The sequence below is a fragment of the Lactuca virosa genome, chromosome 3, assembly GCF_052849685.1.
Source record: "Lactuca virosa cultivar CGN04683 chromosome 3, Lactuca_virosa_CGN04683_v6, whole genome shotgun sequence".
Classification (NCBI taxonomy): domain Eukaryota; kingdom Viridiplantae; phylum Streptophyta; class Magnoliopsida; order Asterales; family Asteraceae; genus Lactuca; species Lactuca virosa.
This window is the reverse complement of record NC_136428.1, coordinates 22235131-22244313: the sequence shown is the minus strand read 5'-3', so window position 1 is coordinate 22244313 and position 9183 is coordinate 22235131. Positions and strand designations below refer to the sequence as shown.

The window sequence follows — 9183 nt, the reverse complement described above, 5'->3', positions numbered from 1 at the left end:
ATAGCGATTCAAGTTTTTTAACCAAACAAAATACTTAATTAATTTTAGTTTAATCTACTATAATGAAGATCAATTTGTCACATGTCAATCTCTCATAAGTTTTGACACTTGTCATTTTGTGATATTTTTAAAATAAACATGTTAATTTCTAGATTTTTCAATTTTTAAAATTAAAGTCACATAATACTTATGTGTATATATGTAAAATATTAAATGTAATAGATGTCATAATAAATTACAATTAATATGTTTTTCATTCATTATTTCAAAATTTTATTTTAAAAAATATTTATTGTTTACATTTTGATATTTAATCTTTTTTTAATCAATCCGTGTATTACACGCGTTTTACACCTAGTTCATAATATATTAGTCTCTAATTTTTGTTGAGGCGTGAAGTGTTTGTCCATTGGAGCTGATTTGTAGCCATTCCATCGTAAGATTTTGGTTATTTATTGAACAGCCCTAATTTTACTCCGTTTAAAATGAATATAAATAAAGTTAATTAATGGTAATCGTGGTTTGTGCACGTCTCATTGTAACATGGGCAATAAATTTGTGGCTTTAGATTCAAGAGAATCTGTTGACTTTTTCTCTACAAGCATACGTGCGTACGTGTGGTGACCGATATTCTGTAATTTTTTTTAGCTTAAGACCATACATTGTAAGATCATTTAATTATCAGAGAAGCTTCCATGCATGATTTAAGGAAACAAGTCCTTTCTAATATAATAATATTCTTAATCAGGGTCACTTTGACTAATTGCCATTTAACACCAATGATTTATTTGGTTATATAAATAATCTCTTCACTAAAGGATCGTTTGGTTCGCTGGAATCCGTTGGAATCGGAAGGAATTGGAATTTAATTTCATCAATTTCCTATGTTTGGTTCAAGTTTTGAGAATGAATTGGATTCTTAAATGTGTCCAACTTTCATTCCATTGAGAGAAAATAAATTCCATCTAAAATATGAGAAAATTCAAATTCCTTCAAGTGGGAATGTTGAAGATTACCATATTACCCTTTTCATTTTTAACATTAAATATGAAAAACCTCTGTCACTACTCGCGACCACCTCCACCATAACCTTCTCCACCATTACCCACCACCTCCACTACCACCCACCACCACCACCTCCGCCACCCACCCACCCACCACTACCACCGCTTCCATTACCACCACCACCTCCGCCACCACCACCCACCACTACCACCACCACCACCATCACCATCGTCGACACCACTACCACCACCACCATCACCACCACCACTATCAGCACCACCCAAAACCTCCGTTACCACCTACACCACCACCCTACCACTACCATTGTTACTACTAACTCTATCACCATCACCACCACCTCTATTGCCACCACCACCACCACCACCGTTGCCGCCACCCGTAGCCACCACCACCGTCACTAACACCCACCGCCACAACCACCACTGTCTCTACCATCAACACTAGTGATGCCACTACTACACCACCTCCACCCTCGTCACCACCACACACTGACGCCATCACCACCACCGTCGCTTCTACCACCATCGCCGCCGTCACCACCACCGTTTACTATTTTTATAATTTATATAATATATATTTACATATAATTATAAAACAAAGTAAAAGTAAGCAAAAACCAAGAAGGGTAGTTCTGTCATTTTACACTATTCATGTTCCATTTTCCGCCAACCAAACAAAATATAAACACAAGTTGGGGCTAGCCCACTTGGCTAACATGGACATTTAAACTAACAACTAACGAGGAGGTCTTGGGTTCAATCCCAAGAAGAGGAGAAAACTATATAATTATTTGTTGTTTCAAAAAAAAAACAAAATATAAAATTGGATTTAAATTTCATTTACTGCTAACCAAACAGAATATTGAATTGGATTCCAATTCAAGACAAATTCTAATTCCTCAACAAATTCCAATTCATTCAAAAACATTCTGTGAACCAAACGGCGCCTAAGTCTCGAATTGAAAGAAGTATCCCTTTAATCCTTTATAGATACAGTTTATGCTTTTAGCCATTATTACTATCCCCCTTCATCTACCATGAAAATTTGAAAATAGGGAGAGAGAGAGAGAGGTGAAAAAAAAAACAAAAAACAAATAGGTTAGTTTGACTAACGAGTTGAACTAAGTTCATGTTAAAATAACAAATTTGTGTTGTATTTGTAAACTGAGGGTCGGAATATTATCTTGAAACAAATGATTAATTCAGATCATGGATTGTTTTGCAGGAAGCTATTACTTCGGACCATGGGTTGTTTTTGTCTGTGGCGACAAAATTGAAGACGTTTGGTCAATGGATATGTGAGGATTTCATGAGACTACATGCACTGAGTCGTTTGTGTCACCACCCTGATGGTTTGGTTAAGTCTATTGAGGGGGTTGATGACGTGAGCGGACATATTGTTGTCATACAAAAGCTGCTACCTAAGGAACCGGAGGCCGGCCTCAATGAGGGGGGTGGTTTTGGATGCTAAGCTTTTTGATTGTGTTTTTAAACTACCTATCACCACAGTCAAAATCGTACATCATAATTTTCGTATGACTTTCTCTCATGCTTTGAAAGAAACATTTTTTAAGGTGGTTGCTTATCTGCGGCTTCATCGAAGTGTAGGTAGCATTGTTAATTCTTCCTAGGTGCATTCTTCAGTTATTCAGGCCCAAGAATAGGAAGGAATGTAGGTCTAGGAACAGAAAGTCCTTGAAACATCGTAATATCCTGAGCACTTTAGCTACTTGGGGGACAGAAGACGGTATAGTCAAGCTAGTAAAACCTTGGTTGACAATGCAAGACTGGAGCAACAAGGCAAAGAAGAAGAGTACATTCAGGAGGAAAGAACACTGGCAGCACCAATGTTAAGTGAAGGAATGAGAAAAATTCAGTAAACCTAGACTAGAATAGTCCAAGTGTTGAAAATATTGAAACAGAGTTTCAGAATCGTCAAGTGGCAAGTAGTGCGGAAAATAAAGAGTTGTGAATCACCAAGTTAATGATAAAAACGTTTTTTAATGTTCAAGATCAATGATTCAAATGTTTCTCATATTCATGAAGATTCAATTACAAGTGTTTGAATGTAAAACACACCAAAACTCTCAAATGGCTCTCTAAAGACTAGTCTAGGTAGCAATTGTGCAAAATGAACAGGAATGATCAGAAAAGAGCAACTTTATAATGGATCCCAAGGGGCCTATTTATAGGCTTTGGAAAATCCCATGACATGGCTTGACCAATCAGGTGTTGACACGCCATCAAGACTTAGTCATCAATTGACACCTTTGCCCTACTTAACGAAGAATGGATGGAATATTCCAATTCCGTTAGTATTCCGTTAGGGTTCCATCCAAGTTATGAGTCTTCATAATTCTTGAACCTTCTTGATCAACATTGAAAATGTGATGAGCAACATGAGCATCATCTTGCTCAATTGTCTTCTTAGATGTCATCAACTTCCAGAAGTGTTGTTGATCATGTTGAGTTATTTCTTGAGTGTTGGACTGTTCCTTGAACTTGAAGATGTACGACTACTTGTTCATGAAGGACCATGGACGAAATTCATGTTTCTTTGAGAATTTGGACGTGCCTTCATTGTACATGATGTGCCATGTACAGTCTTGTTGAGTCATCAATGTGATCATGTTGATCCATTCACTTGAGTTGAGCCACCAAGTATTCATGTTGAGCCATCAACTCTTGTTGAGCCAAAGAGTTGTGGATGAGCCAACAATGTTTCTGATGAGCCATCAATATTCTATATGATCCATCAACGTCTTGATTCTCCACATATGATCTATATGTGCCATCTGAGATCATGATGATCCAACTAGCTTTCTTCAAGTGCTCCATGTTCAACAAGTGCTCCATGTGTACAACAAGTGCTCCAACATCTGATTCTTCAAAAACTTGTTGAATCTTCAGTATCTTTCCAACCTGAAACATTCTGATAATGTTTATTAGAAAATGTAAATCAATACTCAACTCATTTCAAGTGACAATCACATAAAATATTTCCAACATTAAGCAATGTGTCCATAAGGTTACAGATGAGCATTTTACAACAATAATAAAAGTATTATGTTCATCGTGATTTGCTCCATACGGGGGTGATACCACAAAGGCATTGGATGACAAACACCCATACAAGCCACCACCATCCATGTCGAGTACCATATTTTCAGAACCTCCCCTTGTAGTGGATAGTGACAGTGTCCTTGGGGGTATTAAATCCTTCCCTAAAGGAACCTAATGTGGGAGAGACAGTTTGAGAGCTCAACACATTTTGGATGCTCTTTGTGGAGAAGGGTCGGTTATATCCAAAGGCCTCCTACGAGCTATTATATTTGTGGTTAATCTATGGATAGGGGGAAGATGCATGTCGAGTTTGGTAGAATTGTTGTCTCTGCTCCTCTTACACCGCTCTTGAAACCTGACAATGGAATGCAACCTATTATAGTAGGCACTATATGGAGATATTTGGTTTCCAAGTTGGCTATGAAAGGTGTTGGTAAAGAAATGACCAAGTATCTCAATGATTTTCAGTTCGGGGTATCGGGTGGCACTGAGGCCATGTTACATAACGTCAATAGGGTGTTGAATGAGTGCCACGTCGAAGGGTCTCTTTCCAAGCTTACCGTGGACTTCTCCAATGCCTTTAAAATAGTGGACATATCAACAGTACTTCATGAGGTCAGATTGATGTATCCTTCTATATCCTAATGGTTAGAATTCTTATATGGTCAAAAAGCAAGGTTGTATCTAAGAGACACACATATTTGGTCCACCACTGGGGTTCAACAAAGAGACTCATTGGGTCCATTTCTCTTTGCTCTTGTGTTGCAACGTCTCTTTTATAATATTATAGACAATTTCAATCTTATTCTCCATGCATGGTACCTTGATGATGAAACACTTATTTAAGATTCGGAGGAGGTGGACAAAGTGTTGGACATCATTAAGGTGATTGGTCCAGAATTGGGCCTTCAGTTGAATATCAAGAAAATCGAGCTCTTTTAGCCCTCTTGTAATGGTAAGAGGCTTCGTGAGGGGTTATTCCCGGTTGACATCGGGTGGCCAATATTGGGGGTGAAACTTCTTGGGGGAGCTATTAGTAGAGAACCTAGTTTCATTAGCAACTTAGCCATAAAGGGAGCCGTAAATGATGTGAATTTGATGCGCCTTCTTCCACAACTGTCTGACCCCCAAAGTGAGTTCCTTTTTCTTTGTTCTTGTATGTGTATTGCTAAAATTTTCTTTGGGATGAGGACGTGTTAACCCATTCACATGGAGGCAGTGGCGTTATTCTTTGACAAAGGACTGCACGGGGCGACGGAGGACATCCTGGTTTGTGGTGGCACTTTCTTTCGTGACATACAGTGGCGACTTGCTTCCTTACCCATTAGGTTTGGTGGTTTGGGTTTGTACTCAACAGTAGAGGCGACCTCATATGCTTTTGTTGAGTCAAGGGCACAATCATAGGTATTACAAGACCACATATTACGAGATAACGACATATGTGGTATAGATTTTGATTATGCTTATGCATTGGCTTCTCTTCGTAACATGCTTCCGAGCATTGAATTTAGTAGTTTCAGTAATAAGGACACATCCCCTCCTAAATCCCAACATACACTGGTGAATGTCATTTTTAGTAAAATTGTCCAAGACATGGAAGTGTATTTCGACATGACGGTTAAGTAGAAACTAGTTTTCGAGTGTTTACGAGCACCACATGCTCAATATTTTCTTCTAGCTATCCCTATAGATGGGCTCGGGCAACATATGTCTACTATGAAGTATCATACTATCCTTATATATTGGCTCATGATCCCAATATTCCCGGCTGACGAGATATGTTCAGTGTGTCGCAAGGCATGTTTGGACTCTTTTCGAGAGCATGCAGTTCATTGTAAAGAACTCCCGGGAGTTCATAGTAGACACAATATGGTAAGGGATATTTTGTTTGACATATTTAAGCGGGTCAGGGTTTCTGCTAAAAAGGAGGCACTTGTGAATTTCTTGACTGGCCCGACAGAAGGAAGGTCAACCCTTAGACCGACTGATGTTTTTGTTTTTGGATGGATTGGAGGGAAACACACTAATATGGACCTTCATGGGTTATCCCCTCTCGTGGGTTTGAGGGTTGGGGTTTTCAAGGCGGGGCAGACTACCTTAAAAGCTGCTACATGCAAAATCACAAAACATGAGAAATTGTGCATGGAAAATCAACATATGTTCATATCATTCATGTTTGATACGTTTGGTTTCCTCGCAGTGGATGCGGTGAAGCTTTATAATAAAGTACAATGAATCATGCATAACAGTTTTATGTCCCCTAGATTTATGAATATAATATTCAAAAGAATTGGCTTTATCATACAAAAATGTTTAGCGGCGCAACTTGTTGTCCGTTTGCCTTCTCATTCATTGTATTATGATCAATAATTAAATCATGAAATTTTCAAATAAAATTACAAAGAAATATATTAGTATTGTATTACATATATTTTGTTTTTGCAATGGGGGGATCATAATTGAGGTATGAATTTCGACACAGAATATCTAAAGTTCAAATTCTAGTATGCCTAAAATATTGTTAGGGTTCTGCGATTAACCTCATATGTGGGCCTTGAGGTGGGTCAATATGGGATGGTTATATGGTGCATTCAACACAAAAGATCCAAAATTTAAACCAAATATGTCTAAAATATTGATAGTGTTATGCAATTGACCTCTCACATGGACCTTAAGGTGGGTCAACTTAAACGGCTTATATGGTGCATTTGACAATTAACACATAAAATTATTGTTAGTCTTCTATGATTAACTTTCTTTGTGGGCCTTGTGGTGTATCAACTTATATGGTGTAGTTTATCAAACTTTTTAATGTATTAAAAATATATTTAACAATCACTTGTTTATATATCATAAAATACAAAATGGGCCATGGGCATTTGAATTTATCGCAAAACGACTATTCTAGTTTGGAAAAGTCTAAAGCAGGATTTTTATACTATCACTTTTAATAAAATACACTAAATATGACAATTTAAATCATATCATTGAATAAGGAAAGCCGAATCACACAGTTCTTTTTTGCAATAAATCTGAGTCTGATTACATCAACATAATCAACACAATTAAATAACTAATCAAATAGATAACACTATCCAACTAATACATGGTTTATAATATACAAATTCTAGCATGATTCTTGTGCTCGCATTTACATGATTTTCCCATCCGCTAATGACTTCGGAGTCCCTAGCTAGCTATGTGATCCACATGCACACCAGAAATATTTTTCATGCAATCAGCTTTCGAAACATATTTAGACTGTTACATCATATTATACCATTTATTTTTGTTTTACCTTTTGGTTGAGCATGATATTTAAATAAAAGTTTTATTTTTTTTATTTATCTTATTTTATTTTTATTTCATTACTATATTATTATTATTATTATTATTATCATCATTATTATTATTAGTATTATTGTTATTATTATTAAACTTAGATATTACAATAATATTAATGCTTTATGGTGTTTTGATAAAAATATGAACATTTGCAAGGACTGCATCTGATTTAAATTACTTTAAACCACTACTAAATTTGTTGAAATTATAGCATGCAACATTAAAATTATATAAAAGTTACATATGATTGAATACTTTATATTTATCAATTATATAAATTTTCAATGTCGATCGGCGAAAAACTAGATATGCATTTTCTTTCCGGTTTTACTTTTTCTCTCTTTAACCCTACAAACTATATATTACTTAATTATATTTAATAGAAAACTATATTTTCTTTAAAAAAAATTAAAATTTAGATCCATATATCACCATTTGACAGAGTCAAAGTAAAGTTGTTGGTTTGCTATAAAAGGGCAATGACCAATGGATCTTATCACTCAAAGCTGCCCAACTCAACAATGGATGACAGACAAAGACATCTCCATTTTGTCTTCATGAACTATGATCCAGAATACGAACGCCTGCAATCTGACAGGTCAGTTTTGTAATTTCACTTACTTCCTCCCTCCGGGCTCCGGCCTCCACCACCATTAATTATGCAATGGTGATATCGATGTATGTATGTAATATATACAGAACAAAGAGAGGGGCAAGGGAGGTGGAAATGTACTTGAGCACCAAGCATAACGATCTGTTGGCTAAGAAACTTGAGCCTGGAACTTACCACAAGACCTTATCTTTGTTCATCGTTGATGCTTTTGCTGTTCAAATCACTGATGCTCAGGTCAACTTTACATATATATACTTTCTCTTTCTCTGTACATCTTTCTACCTCTCGCTCTTTTGACTGCTAAAGAACATGATAGTTAACGACTTTATTTTGTCACAGGCCGATGTGCTTAGATCTGCAAAAGAAGTAAGGGTGGTGGAGAAGAACCAAGAGCTTCCTTGAAATATTATTGTTTCTGGGGTGGGTCGGATTTGATGAAGAAGCATTTTGCTTAAAGATCTAGTTTTACCTTGAGACATGTGGTCTTTAGTCTTTATATATTAACCTAAGCTACCTACATTTGTATAGCATAAGATACTATTGTATTGCTTATTGGCTTTCTTTTCAGATGGTTAAAAATTAAACCAGTGTTTAAAAATTAAAGATGTATAATGTATTCCCATCTATAATTTTACATACATCATGTAAGATCCGCTTACGTCAATATTATGATCCTTAGGCAATATTATTGCCAAAGATATATCAAAATATGGCTCAATTTTATTTTCTGATGTGTTACAAATGTTATAGTCTTCATTTTGTCTTTATTTTTTTAGAAAAATCCAAGAAATCATATATAAAGAAATAAAACTTCATTAAAACATATATAGACTTATATACACAATTTTCAACATGAAAGCCATTCTCTGGTTGGCCCACATTACCCGCCCACGGCCATCACATGTGGAGAAAGTATGGAACACTTGATATTTTAGTCATGTAAAGTTTGAACTCCTTTATGAATTTTGCATGTCCAAAAAAAGTTCTCAACATCAATATAACGGGTATTATCCCTGAGGCTCTGGAGGATAACCGTTTGTTTTCATTTGGTCTCTTTTATTTTTTTTACCCAATATACAATCGAATTTGTTGTTTATGTTCATCATAACCCTTTTGACCGACTATCACCTGTGATAG

At 36.1% G+C, this 9183-nt stretch overlaps 1 long non-coding RNA gene across 1 annotated transcript; it reads left to right on the top strand.

The window, feature by feature from the left end:
• The first annotated feature begins 7922 nt into the window (after positions 1 to 7922).
• LOC145162235 (uncharacterized) lies at positions 7923 to 8680 on the top strand. The gene is made up of 3 exons (XR_013738975.1): positions 7923 to 8031; positions 8133 to 8280; positions 8386 to 8680. It is a non-coding gene; the product is annotated as an uncharacterized LOC145162235 (long non-coding RNA).
• Positions 8681 to 9183: the final 503 nt, after the last annotated feature.